Source organism: Danio rerio, chromosome 2 (assembly GCF_049306965.1).
Source record: "Danio rerio strain Tuebingen ecotype United States chromosome 2, GRCz12tu, whole genome shotgun sequence".
Lineage (NCBI taxonomy): Eukaryota > Metazoa > Chordata > Actinopteri > Cypriniformes > Danionidae > Danio > Danio rerio.
The window spans coordinates 35,958,858-35,973,777 of NC_133177.1; the positions used below are offsets into that span (position 1 = coordinate 35,958,858).

The window sequence follows — 14,920 nt, forward strand, 5'->3', positions numbered from 1 at the left end:
GGACAAAATTATTAGCCCCTTTAAGCAAAATTTTTTTTCGATAGTCTACAGAACAAACCATCGTTATACAATAACTTGCCTAATTACCTTAACCTGCCTAGTTAACCTAATTAACCTAGTTAGGCTTTTAAATGTCACTTTAAGGTGTATAGATAAGTCTTGAAAAATATCTAGTAAAATATTATTTACTGTCATCATGGCAAAGACAAAACAAATCAGTTATTAGAGATGAGTTATTAAAACTATTATGATTAGAAATGTGTTGAAAAAATCTTCTCCCCATGAAACAGAAATCGGGGGAAAAATAAACAGGGGGCCAATAATCCTTAGACTTCAACTGTATATACACACATAGTAAGAACTTTCTTAGTTTTTTCAGAGTTGCATGTAGCATGTGTTTGTATATATAAGTAAATTATAAGTAAATTAAGTAAATTACCTAATTTAATACAACCATATATATATATATATATATATATATATATATATATATATATATATATATATATATATATATATATATATATATATATATATATAAGATGTTTTATCCAATTAAAAAGCACAAATCCCACAAATGTAAATAAATGGCCAAATATCTCAATGATTTTGAGCATTTATTTTTCAAAAAGGTACATCAATAGAAGAAGATGCATTAATAATATTGTGGCTCAAAAAAGAATATGGAAAAATGATATTATTAGAGTCTGTAAAGTGAGTGTGTGTGTATTGTAATGACTTTATGTGTCTGTTTTATTAATTAATTCCTTAATCTTCATTCATTTTAAACATGGCATATACTGTAAAATAAAAGTATGTGAACAATAACTGAAAAGTTATTTATATATGAATGATGTTCTGGCCTCTTCTGGCCACCGCTAAGAAGATTATCTGGGGGCGCCACTGGTGGCACCGTACCCCACCCCTAAACACAACCACCATTGGGGGATTAATAAACTGGACTAAATTATACAAATAGTGTACAAATAAGATTGTACAAATTTATACAAATTAACCACTAAATCAAAAAAGTTATGAATTGCCTTGGGATAGCATTAGACAGTCAGGACAGAGCATATAAAGAAGAGAATTCTATTACTTTAATCCACAATCAGGTCTTCCAGACCCAACAAATTTTGTCACATTAGTCTAAGTTTTTGTTGCCAAATAAAAAACGTTTCAAATATTAAAACTCTTCATATCAAAACTAAATAGGTAGAGGAAGACATTTACTTCTAAATACATAAGAGAATTGGTGATATGAGAAAGATTTTACTTATTTGACAAAGCAACTCATTCTAAGTTAAAACTATTTGAATAACTGTAACTCAGTGTTTAAAACACATTGCTAATAGCAGTAATGTTTTCTTGTTTACTTTATTTTAAACAGGTGATCTAAAAGAAAAAAAAAAGATTTCCAAAAAAAAAGGAAACCCAAAGGAAACAAAATCAGCATTCAAATATTTGGGAGCCAAACATAAAGTACATTTGATCAGTGTTTGCTTAAGCAGATACCTTTGAAACGGGATCAAATAACACCTTGTTTGCTGTGATCAGAGGCCACGTTCAGGATTCTATCTTTCCTTTTTTTTCTTATGGTGAGCGCTGTCTTTAATTTGACACAGAGAATGCTTGTTAGGTAAGATCACAGCGGTCGATTCAGAGGTTGTCAGCATTGCTCAGACTTGGTGCTCCGGGATGCGGCATGCAAAAAAAAAAAAAAAAAAGAGAGAGAGAGAAGAAAAGTCAGTCCCAGAGACGGTTAATGGACAACGTGACAGATACGCAGTGTATAAAATAACTTTTTTGCCAGTGAAATATTACCTACTTAATGAAATGGCCAGCCACTTCCACAGATAGTGCTTTCACCATGATGGAGGACAGGTCATGGATAAAACACCATGACACCTTAAGTCCCGAACAGCCCAATTTCTCAAAATAATTATTATGCCTCAGTTACTTAAAAAGCATCAGCACATTGGTGGCCTCCCATTTTAACAGCAGAACAGAAAGACATATTGCGTCTTAAGTAAGAGGATAATCGGATAAATGTACATCAGGCAGGCCGGAGGCACAAACACAGGCAGCCAAAAGGTAAAATATTACCAACACGGCTCTGCAAAACGTGGCAGAGATGAGCAGTAAGTGGACACAGGTAATAATAGTATTCTTAAAACTGCCTGTCAGTATTCCTGAGGGTAAAGAGCGCGCTAGTTAACACTTAGCCACTCGGGGAATGAAAAGGCTGTTAGTTAGACTCAGTAAGTGTTGTTTTTTAGTAAGATGTGAGCTGATAGCATATTGCTAAAAACATCTTATGGGAATTACAGACTAGAAAACTCAATAAATATAATGTGAATGTTCGTCAAATGTATTAGCAGAATATGAAGAAGTTTTTGTGTGTGTGTGTTTTGAGAAGTTCACCTGCATTTATCCTTTGGTCTCATGTGATTTATTTCGGCTAGTGATGTATGACGTGACTGTTTCTCTGCTTGAGGCTTTGGCTTTGAATAAAACACCCCCCACGGCCTTAATGAGTGTTTTTCAATTATATGTGTCATGAGGCAATAATACTATGATATATAGTGTGATATTAAATTCATGCTAATCTATTATTGTTTCCAGAGCAGTGGGAGGTAATGATTCATAGTATATTGTGTGTGTGTGTTTTTTATTTTTTTTATTTTAGTAGTTAATTACTGGTGCTGAAGACCACTGCCGGTCACTAATCACAGTTTTTTTTTGCAGGATTAATTTTTTCTGTTTTTTTTCCTAATTATGTTAATTAGTATTTAATTTTTTCTTTTTGTATTCTCATTTGCCCTATATAGCATAAACAAAAACAAATTCATGATAGTTTGCATGACTTTCTAATCATAACTATATATATTTGTTTAAAATAGTGATTGTTTTTTGACATTTCACAAAAGATATTCGAAATGTTTAAATGTTTCCAATCCTTTTGTCATTAACCCTTAAGCTGCCTGCTCTTCCAAATGGTTTACCATATTTTGACTGTTCTAAATAATGACTGGTAAAGTAGGGCTGGGAAATTTGGCCTAAAATCAAAATCTTTATTAATTGAACACTTTAGCTCGATTATGATTAATGAACGATTATTTATTTATGCTCGCATATAACAAATGAGAGATTTTTGAGTAAACTGTGCATTACTTGATTTCAAAATAAATGAAGGAAACATACTATTTACTATCTATGATTATTATTGAACATCAACGTTGAACAACTGAAATCTTCTGTAAACAAATATTTTAATGTAAATAATAATTTTATTCCAATGAAAAATACGCCATCTCAAGGCATCTCTGGTGCTGCGTCCAAACATCTTCAATGTAGTGCAAACGTGCGATGTGTAGTTAATTTTTAAGTGCATGTGCATGTGTGTATGTGCATTCGACGCAGAAGTTTAAATCAGCCTTAACAGAGCTCGGTCACATGACTCCACACAAGATAGGGAAAGTAATTGAAAAAATTTACCTGAAAAAAAAGAGATCGATTTTAGGTTCTGAATATCGATTTCGATTACTTTTTAATTAATTGCCAAGCCATATGTTAAAGTCATTTAAAGGATGACTGTTTTAAATATAGATGCACATTACATCATCGTTCATTTACAAAAAAATACAGATCAAAAATCAAATACACTTAATCCTATTGCACAACTATACTTGATTTTGGTTTTATTGTAAAAAAGACAACATGTTAAATGGGAATTAGAAGTATTTTATGGCATACTTCAAAAAATAAAGATGCTTTTGTATTCAAAAATGTTTTATTTTTATTATGTTTTTCAATAAATTCAATAAAGCTTCATATTTCATTTTTTTCCTAGTATATGCTTTTACCAAAAACCGACATATCAACTATTTTTTAGAGGCTGATATTTTAGAAAATATGGGATGTGTTTTAAAAAAAGGCATTGAGTGCGTTAACTAGCGACACTAGGAGTTAAGAAATCCAAAGAAACCTGGACTTTAACTTGGTGGCACAGTTAAAGGGTTAATTGCATTTCTTTTCAGTAAATGACAGTTGTTCTGAATAACAAAATATTGTAATTGAAAACTGGGTTTATTGCATCAAATATGTATTTGATTTAATTTATTTATGTCGAACAGAAAAATCATACACAAAAGTTCTTTAAATAAAAAAACATTTTAACATATAGACGAAATGGAGCAGGTTGAAGCACAAGCTAATTCTTTTCCCCACATCAGTCGTCTTTACTTCAAGTTATCTCTTCTTTTACTTATCTCTTCTTTTACATGAGACATATTTTATCCTTTTGGCATCTTTGACATATAATATGTTTAATTCCATTTGTACATTTACATTGTATAACACAGACCCCCCAAAAATACATATTGCAAACAGCCAGCCAGTAATTAAATTTCATCATACAGTACCTTTCTCAGTTCATTTTTTATCAATCACTTCTATTCTTTATTATATTCCTTTAATATTGTATATTTATACAACTTTTTAAAATTGAATAATATCCTGACAGTGTTTGATAATCTGTTCCAGACTGTTCCATAATTTCACACCACAAACAGTATTTCTTAACTCTTATGAAGTTTGATGATGTCTGAAATATATATATATATATATATATATATATATATATATATATATATATATATATATATATATATATATATATATATATATATATATATATATATGAAGTGTCAGAAAAAATAAGTAATATTTTTATGCAAAAATATTTAGTTTAACTATAAAAGGTAAATATAAAAAAGAGACCACTTGAAAATTAGTAATTTTTTTGTATGTAGAGTTAAAATCAAAATGATTATGCCTCCTGTTTTTTGTTTTTGTTTTCTTCTTCAAATATTTGCCAAATTATGTTTAACAGAGCATGATTTTTTTCACAGTAATTCCCATAATATTTTTTTTCTTCTGGAGAAAGTTTTATTTGTTTTATTTTGGCTAGAATAAAAGCAGTTTATGTAAAACAATGAAAAAAAAATGTTAAGGTCAATATTATTACCCTCTTATGCTAAATTTATTCTGATTATCTATAGAACAAATCATTATGATTTGCCTAATTTACCTACCTTGCCTAATTAACCGAGTTACGTCTTTAAATTGTACTTTAAGCTAAATACTATTATTTTGAAAAATATCCAGTAAAATGTTATGTACTGTCATCATTCATTCATTCATTTTCTTGTCGGCTTAGTCCCTTTATTAATCCGGGGTCGCCACAGCGGAATGAACCGCCAACTTATCCAGCAAGTTTTTACGCAGCGGATGCCCTTCCAGCCGTAACCCATCTCTGGGAAATACAGTCATCATGACAGAGATAAAAAAAATTTGCTATTAGAAATGAGTTATTTAAACTATTATATTTAGAAATTTGTTAAAAAAATCTTATCTCTATTAAACAGAAATTGGGGAAAGAATATACCGAAGAGCTAATAATTCTGACTATATGTGTAATAATATTGCATGTATTTTAATAATTATACCCACAAACACAATGAAAAGCATAATAATAATAATGATAATAATAATAATAATAATAATAATAATAATAATAATAATTATTATTATTATTATTATTATTATTATAAATAAATAATAATAAATAAATAATAATAATAATAATAACAATACATTTGCATAATAATTGTTGCCAAAACTTGTATTTCTACCTTCAGGTGTGTATGTCAAATATGGCAGTCCCATGTTTGTGCGAGTGCAGATAAGGTTGGCATGAGGTGTTATTGTGGCCCTGTAGATGGAGAAAGAGCCGAGGCGTGCTGTTCGCTCTCCACAGACATGACACTTAGAGTAATAGAGCCGCCTTGATTGGCTTGTTGCATTGTCAAGGCTGTCATGACAGTGTGTTTAAAAGGGCAGTGTATGAAACCATCATGCTGAAAATACATCAAGTGGCTTTGCATCAATGCCGTTGAGCTTTGACAATAAGATTCCCATGCAAAACATGTTGTGAGTTCCCTGCATTGGTATTTGCTGCCCACATACTGCCTTTAAATTTGGTCGTGTTCATCATCCAACGCACAAATGCGCATTTACATAATTTGTGGTTTCATGATCTGTTTTGCTTTTACTTTTTTGTTGATTTGATTTGCATAATTGTGCATGTTTTGATTATGCTGATGGTTTATGCTAAACAGTCTTTAAACAGTCTGAAGCCTTTAAACACACACTGTATAAATGGCATCAGTAATATTTGTAACTGTTAGGTCATTCAGTCTGTTTAATGTTAAATGGGTAAAATAATAATAAGGCTTGATTAAATCTTAAAATCCAGCCATAACCTTGGAATTTCTTGAAAAATGCAGAATGTCTTATTTTTGGGCAAATATTGTGCTAATAAATTAAAATAGTGTCCTAATTAAATAGTGACTCTAGAACAGGGGTGGCCAATCCTGTTCCTGGAGATCTACCTTCCTGCAGATTTCAGTTGCAACCCTTATCAAACACACCTGTCTGTAATTATCAAGTGGATTTCAGGTTCTAATTAATTGGTTCAGGTGGGTTTGATCAGGGTAGGAGCTAAACTGTACAGGAAGGTAGATCCCCAGGATTGAGCACCCCTGCTCTAGAACCTCTTAAAACATAAAAACCGCTTCAAATTTAATTGAAATGTAATTTTTCTACATGAATTTTAACCTTCCGGTGTTTTCAGAATACAAACCTTGCTCTGAGAGACACTTCATGAGTATTTTACGATTTTGTTTAAGAACAGTTGTAAAAAGTGCTGGGTTCCACACAGTCAGTTTGTGTTGGGACAGCATGAAGGAATTAGGTTAACTTATTAGTTTTTACATATTTAAGTGGATTGAAAAAATCAATTAAGTTGTCAAGTATTTTGAACAAACAACCAACATTTTTAGTGTATCATGTATTAGAAAACCTGGAGTTTTTTTTTTTTTTTTGATCCACTTCAAAGGTTGACTGTTATGAAGTGGGCCAAAAAAATTACATAAGTTTTTAGTATGATTCAAATGTAATTTGAATCCTAAAGAAGTCATGCAAAAGTTGTATTAGAAACCCTAGAGTTTTTCATTTTTTAATTTATTTTTGTTTTGATCCACTTAAAATGTTAACTACTGTAATTTAAATATAGTGTGAACCCTAGACAATATTTGAAGTGGATAAAAAAAATTACATGGCTTCTTTAGTGTAATTCAAATGTAGTGTGAACCCTAAAGAAGTCATGCAAAATCCATATTAGAAACCCTGGAGTTTTTTTTTTATCCACTTTAAATATTGACTGTAATTCAAATATAATGTGAACCCTAGACAATATTTGAAGTGGGCCAAAAAAATTACATGACTTCTTTAGTGTAATTTAAATGTGTGAACCCTAAAGAAGTCATGCAAAAATCTGTATTAGAAGCCCTGGAGTTTTTTTTTAACCACTTCAGATGTTGACTACTGTAATTTAAATAGTGTGAAACCTAGACAATATTTGAAGTACATAAAAAGATTCAGGGCTTCTAATACAGCTTATGCATGAAGTATGATTGAGAAAAAAACTTTGTTAAATAACATTGACTTGTTTAGGGTTCACATTATATTTGAATGACAGTAGTCAACATTTGAAGTGGATCAAAAACAATTCAGGACTTTTAATACAGCTTTTGTATGAATTAGGATCAAGTGAAAAACTTCACTAAATGGCATGATTTCTTTATTGTAATTCATGGCAAATTTATTGTGAACCCTAAAGAAGTCATGCAAAAGCTGTATTACAAACCCTGAATTTTTTAATCCACTTCAAATGTTGACTACTGTAATTCAAATATAGTGTAAATCCTAAAGAAGTTGTGCAAAAACTGTATGAAAAGCCCAGATTTTAAAAAAATGAATTTCAATTGTATTTAAAGAGAATAAAAATTTAGCTTGAAGCATATATGCCAGAAATATAGGGCTGTTACTACTATTGAGTAAAATGTATTAAAAAATTAACAAATAAACACACTATTAATTTTGTCCCATGGGTGGAAAAAATAAAACATTCTCTAAAGAGTATAGACTTCCTAACAATTAAATTGTAGCAGTTGTAAACTGTACAAATAATTGTTGAATGATGAAAATGGAAACTAATTATTTATAACACATAATTTCAGTAAAACCGACAGCTCACCCCCTCCCTCCCCCCTCCCCCCCACCCCCCCCCACCAAAAAAAATAAATAAATAAAAAATTGTAAATAAACTCATAATTTTCTTGCCCCTAAATGTTACAAACCTTTGAGTTTCTAACCAAAAAAGTAGATTTTTGGAATGTATATAATTAATGTAAATATTTTAAATGATTGTTATGGTCATGAATCAGTTACACTTTGATTTAATATTTATTTTTAATATTATAATTTATATTAGTCTTTGAGACTAATATAAGGAGCATTGTTTGATCTGTAATAGTGTCATTATGCTCACAAGTTTGAATTTGTCAGATTTTTATGATGATTCCATTCCTCTAAATTAAATGGAAAGGAGAAATGACAGACTCACACTCATAGTTACCATTTAAACCCAGACAGGTAGAGAGAGAGAGAATTAAAGTGTCCCTATAAGCACTAGTACATATGCAGATACAAATGCCTTCCCTGCGTTTCCTCTCATCCCAATGCAGATCTACGAAAAAGAGTGGCAGGTGGGTGGGTGTGGGAGTGTTGGGGGGGTCCTGCATGGCCCAGCGGCCCGCCATCCAGCTCCACTCACTCTGCCCCTGCTCCCCATTCATCAAGCCCACACAGACCACTGGCCAAGCACGTCTGCCTATCATTACCCCTCTCACAATGCGATCCATGCCGCTAACCCTGCCTTCATTCCCCAGGATTAATAATATCTCTTTCAACCTTCACACAGTGATAAATAGGCACAACGAGAACAAAAGGAGCCAAAGGAGTGCAAGAGAAAAGAGAGAGACGGAGTGAGATGAAAAAAAAAAAAAGGTGAGGTGAGATTTTTACAGGGAATAATTAAAGGCTGAAACACAGCTGGAGTTGGACTATACGTCATGGCAATCTTTTTAGCTAAACTGAAGACATAACCTGCTCTCACCTGAGATTTTACACAGATTTGGTGTTTCAATGGTGTGTTTATTAATTCAAACACAGTGCAATGATGAAGACCCTTCCTTAAAATATAACGTTATGCACTGTAGATAGGAATGTGTCTTCTTTAAATAAAAAAGAATGGATTGGATATGAAAAATTATATATTATACGTCATATGAGACATTTTTAGCAGAGCTGAACTCCATTAACTGCTCTCATCTGAGTTGATTTTAATTATGTTCACCAATATTGCTGTTTTATTAGTGTTTGTCATTCTCACTGTGCAATTATAAATATCCTTCATTGAAATATCATTTAAGAACTGCACTGCATTCAATTTTTTTGTTAAATCAAATAAAATGTTTTGGTCATCTCAACTAGCATCAATCAAACTGACTAATAATATTAAGTTAAACTTTGTATAACTTAAAAGTGAAGTGTAAGCCAGTGTTAATTTCATTGGCAAAAAATTTTTGTCATAATTTTCGTGACAAACAAGTTCATACTGACGAAAACTGTACGAAAACTAAATAAAAATTAAGCGGTGATGACTACAACTATAATAAAATATACTGACATTTTCATTGACTAATGAAAACTAGACTAGAATGTATGAGGGATGTATTTTGGTAAATGTTAATTAATCTTGGTGTGTGATGTGTGAAGCACAAATGCACATTTGAAAAGTAACTGATTCATAGTAGACACGGGATGCGATTACATCAATACTCTACTTATTTTATCAATGCTATAGCTGAGCACCATGTCTTTACAAAAGCAAAGCTTGATATAAATGCATATCTAATTTTTTGTCTTCAATGGAAAAGCTATATTCAATATTTTAACGACACTGTTTTATTTAATTTTGAGTTTGAATATTTTATATACATAAATGTATACAATATTTAATTAAATTACACTTAAATTTAACCAAATGTATTTTAATCAACTAAATCTAGAGTACAATAATTTTATAAAATTTTATGGACTAATACTAAAATGATTCTGAAGACTAAAATATGAATAAAATTAAAATGGAAGTTTAGTCGAAAGACCAAGACTAAAACTAAATTAAAGTTTGCCGTCAAAATTGACTCTGGTTGAAACCTGATTAACTTATTAAAATAAGTTAAAGCAAAATAAAATCATTTGTTCTTGTCATAAAAGTTTTTTAGTGTATAGATTAAAGTTTTTTTTTTTTTTCAATTGAATGAACTGGATACAAAATATGCTCTAGCCAGAGTTTGTGTACTGATCTGGGCATTTTTAATGGAGTTTTAATTTAGACACACAGTACAGTGATAAATAACCTTTCCTGAAACTTCATTTAAAGTACTGTATATAAGAATTTGGCAACTTTTTGTGTGAAATTAAATAGATTGGAAACAAAATAAAAGACAATATCATGTGATTTATTAGCATGAGAAAGACAGAGCTGAAACATAACATTACTGTTATGAAGTCATTATGCTAATTCATAGAATTGTGTATGAGTTTGATATTTGTGTAATTAAAAACAGCCTGTTGCGTTTTCTCCCATTTGCTTTTGATTTATTATGCATGCTAGACACTTTCTTTTTTGTGTGTTGTGTAGCTTGGCCCATTCAGAACTGTTACAGTTGTACATTTAATGAAATAGGTCAAAGAAGTTTGAATTGTTTAACAATCGCATTGCATGAGCAGACATTAACAAAATGTAAACAGCAGTAACATTATGCTAGTTTTACTTTTTGACATTATGCTGGGTTTACTTTGGCAGACTTTAGTAACTGTCTCATACAAGGTATGGTTGATTGAATGGTTTTGTCCCCAAATTTTGACACATAGTTAGCAATTTCATTCACACAATAATTCACATGGCCATTGTATATTGTGAACACTCAGAGCTAAATGCCAGCACTCACAGTAGCATGTTTTTTTAAAGGAACATTTCAAAGGAGAAAAAAGTATAAATTAGGGAGAATCTGTAAATCGTGAATCATTTAAAACAGTTGTGAATCATTTTATTTTTGGCATATGATTATGTAATCCAGATTACATGTTACCTGTTACACTGTAATGTCTGATTTATAAAGCAAATTGTTTTCCTTTAAAGCAATGGAACATCAGTATATCTTTGCGAAACCAGTATTACATTGCACGTGCATACATTGTATATGGTGTATTGTGTGGGTCAAAATTATACATAATATTTCTTACATCAGAGTATCAATTAAAGATCATGTTTATTGAGATTATTTGATAAATTTCCTACTGTAAACACATCAAACTTTTTTGGGTGGGGGGTAATGTTCATTTCTCAGTACAGTGTTTTTGTTTTTATACATAGAATTTTTTTTTAATCCTCAGTTTTCAGATATTTCCAATATTTTTTATTCATTCATTCATCGTTTTTTTTTTTCCGGCTTAGTACCTTTATTAATCTGGGGTTGCCACAGCAGAATGAATCGCCAACTTATCCAGCACGTTTTACGCAGCGGATGCCCTTTCCAGCTGCAAACCAACACTGGGAAACGCCCACACACTTTTGCACAAACTCACACACACTACAGCCGATTTAGCTTATTCAGTTCACCTGTACCGCATGTCTTTGGACTGTGGGGGAAACCAGAGCACCTGAAGGAAACCCAGGCGAACACCGGTATAACATGCAAACTCCACACAGAAATGGCAACTGAACCAGAGACCTTCTTGCTGTGAGGCGATTGTGCTACCCACTCACCACCGTGCTGCCCTTTAATAGTTTTATCTTTGCCAGATCCTATCCTAACAAAATATACTATTAAAAGCTTATTTGTTCAGATTTTAGATGATGTATAAATTATATATAAATCTCAATTTCGCATTATGACCAGTGTTGGGGTAAGTTACTTTTAAAAGTAATGCATTACAATATTGAGTTACTCCCCCCAAAAATAACTAGTTGCATTTCTTAGTTACTTTTTATGGTAATTGATTTACGTTACTTTTGATTTACTTTTGTTTTCGTTAAGCTAAAGAGTAAAGCAATGTGTTTGCTACTTTTTGTCTTACTAGTGTCCATAGAGTCCACTAAGACAATCCTCTTTTCTCTTTCTTTGAACTGTTCAGAATAATGAGAAAACATTTTGTAAAAATGTAAGACAATGCCATCTTCCTTTCTGTCTGTTCCTGCATTCTCTCATTGAGTGTGGGATTCAACATGACTACGATCATTTTAAATAGTTTTTTTAAAAGCAAATTATTTAAACTAAAAAGCAACTCGCAATAAATTTTTTTAAGAACTGAAATATTATTAGTTAATTTTTAAAAGTAATAAGTTACTTTATTCGTTACTTAGAAAAGTAATATTATCTAACACAATCTCACGGCAATTCGTAACTTTTTCATTTAGTAGCTAATTCGTACAAATTCGTACCATCTAATTCGTACATTTTAGTACGATTTGCGTATCCCCCAATGACAGTTGGGTTTAGGGGTGGGGTTAGGTGCCACGCCTCCTTTTTAAAATCGTACATTTTCTTACGACTGAACTCGTACGAATTCGTACGAATTAGCCACTAAACTGCCAAAATGAGATCAGGCTGTATTATCATGTAACTCGCTTTATTTGTAATGTGTTACCCCAATGTATGGTTTTGTCATCCATGATCACAAATATCCTGAAGATAAAAAAGAAAAATGTAGGATCTCAACAAAACAAAATGCTCTTTTTTACGAAACTGACATGATATTCAAACCTTCCAGAATCTCTGATGAACAATGAATTCATGACAAAAATGACATTGTGTTTTCCCTTTGATAAAAGACACAGCAACTGTTAAGTATCCCTTTAACACAGTAAAGCAATAATACTCTACAAGATCTTTATTATTTAATTTAAGCAGTTTATCTGTGTATTTAATCAAGTGCAGTCTTTAATTAAAGTTCCTTATCTTAGGCCTTTTCTATTCAAATTGCCTGTTGATCTTTAGGAAAACAGGCTCGTCATTGATGAAATCGCTCACAAAACATTTAATGTCTTTGAGTCGGCAGTGTAATTGAGCATTTTTGAGAAATTAAAGGCGTTGCGGTCAGGCAGGGGTGACAGGAGGGTGTGGTTATTAAAAAACAAAGGCACACAAGAGCGTTAATGAAAGTTTGAGTGGAAGTGCAGCGATGGACGCCTTTGGCCTGACTGCGTCTCCTCTCCCTCCTTCCTCTGCGTCTCTTCCTCTGCGTGATTTAAGAGTTGCTCTCTTGACTGTGACAGTGCGGTATTTCTATCACCCGGATTATAACTCGCTGTGATTATTCAACTCCAATAGCGCTGGCCCCCAACTGCATTTAGCCCAAACGTAATATCCCTCTTGCATACATTATCCATCTTCCTTATTATCCCAAATCATTTCAGAATTAAATTCCAGCCCTTCCAATATGGGCACCGGGAGTTGACTGCTTTATGGTGTAGTCAAAGGTTAAGATACCAATCAAAGTATCCTCTGCTATGTAGCCAGACACTTTAATATTTGCAATGCTGATAATTGTGAAAGGACATAATATTTTTTCCCTTTGCCCTTATTAGCCCAAAGGCAGCAAAGCGCTTCAACAACACAGAGAGGAGAGCTGGCGGGAGTGCAGATATTGAAGATCTGGGGTAAAATGAACACACTGGTATAACAGGAAACATATTGAGATTGCATGTGCAAATATGCTCAGAGCTGGACAGAGGGAAATTCAGCATCTCAAAATAAAAAACACACACTTGTTTTCGAAAATGTCAACAGAAAACTCTTTAAATTTCCACACTGATTACAGAAATTTCATTCGCAATTTTAGCACATTAAAAATAAATACAAGGCAGTCACATTCACATTGTCAACAACAATAACAACAAATCAGGTTCTATTTCTGAATTTTTCATATAAGTAACAAACATATTAAGAGGTGTTTTAACAAATCAGTACAAGTAATCCAAAATCCAAAATGGTGTCTGATTTGATCTACTTTGTCTCACAGCACAAAAGCAATTTGTGTAAAAGTAAGAAAAACAAAGAGAGAATATAAAGATTATTATGTAAATATTATAACATAATATACATATGTGGAGTTTGCATGTTCTCCTCGAGTTTGCATGAGTTTCCCTGACAGTCAAAAGACATGCACTATAGGTGAATTGGGAAAGCTAAATTGGCCGTAGTGTATGTGTGTGAATGCAAGCGTGTATGGGTGTTTCCCAGTCATGGGTTGTGGCTCGAAAGGCATCCACTGCATAAAACATATGCTGAATAAGTTGGCGGTTCATTCCACAGTGGTAACCCCTGATTAATAAAGAGACTAAGCTTAAAAGAAAATGAATGAATGAATACATATATATTAAAATGATGATTGTAAGCTTTGACATTTTTAAGATAATCCTGCATCTCCTTGATAAGGAGATGGCCTCTGCTTCCTCTCCACCCCAATGTGTCCTCTTTCTTTTTCTATTTTTGAGGTGAGAGTACAACAAAATTTTCCTCAATGTTTGAATACTCCTTTTTCGTTTTTTTTTTTTTTTTTTGGGAACATATTAACTTAAGAAATGCACAAATCTCAAACTTAAGGATCTTTAGTATTATAATCAAAAATTATTGCATGATAATGGCAGTTCATTCCGCTGTGGCAACCCCAGATTAATAAAGGGACTAAGCCGAAAAGAAAATGAATGAATGATAATCATTGCATGATAATCTATGATCAAATAAAAATGATTTAACAGTAATCAAGGTTTTTGTTATCCATGTTTAATGTTAAATGCTCATTTTAGAAAAAAAAAAACAGAGCATAACCATCCTTCAGTGTGTTTCCAAAAACCATCGTTAGCCAACTAAGGTTGCAAGTTGCG

At 32.0% G+C, this 14,920-nt stretch overlaps 1 protein-coding gene across 23 annotated transcripts in view; it reads left to right on the top strand.

Moving 5' to 3' along the window:
- Nucleotides 1-14,920, top strand: part of rnf220a (ring finger protein 220a) — a 352,070-nt gene that overhangs the window by 121,138 nt on the left and 216,012 nt on the right. The gene's annotated exons all lie outside the window — the stretch shown is intronic.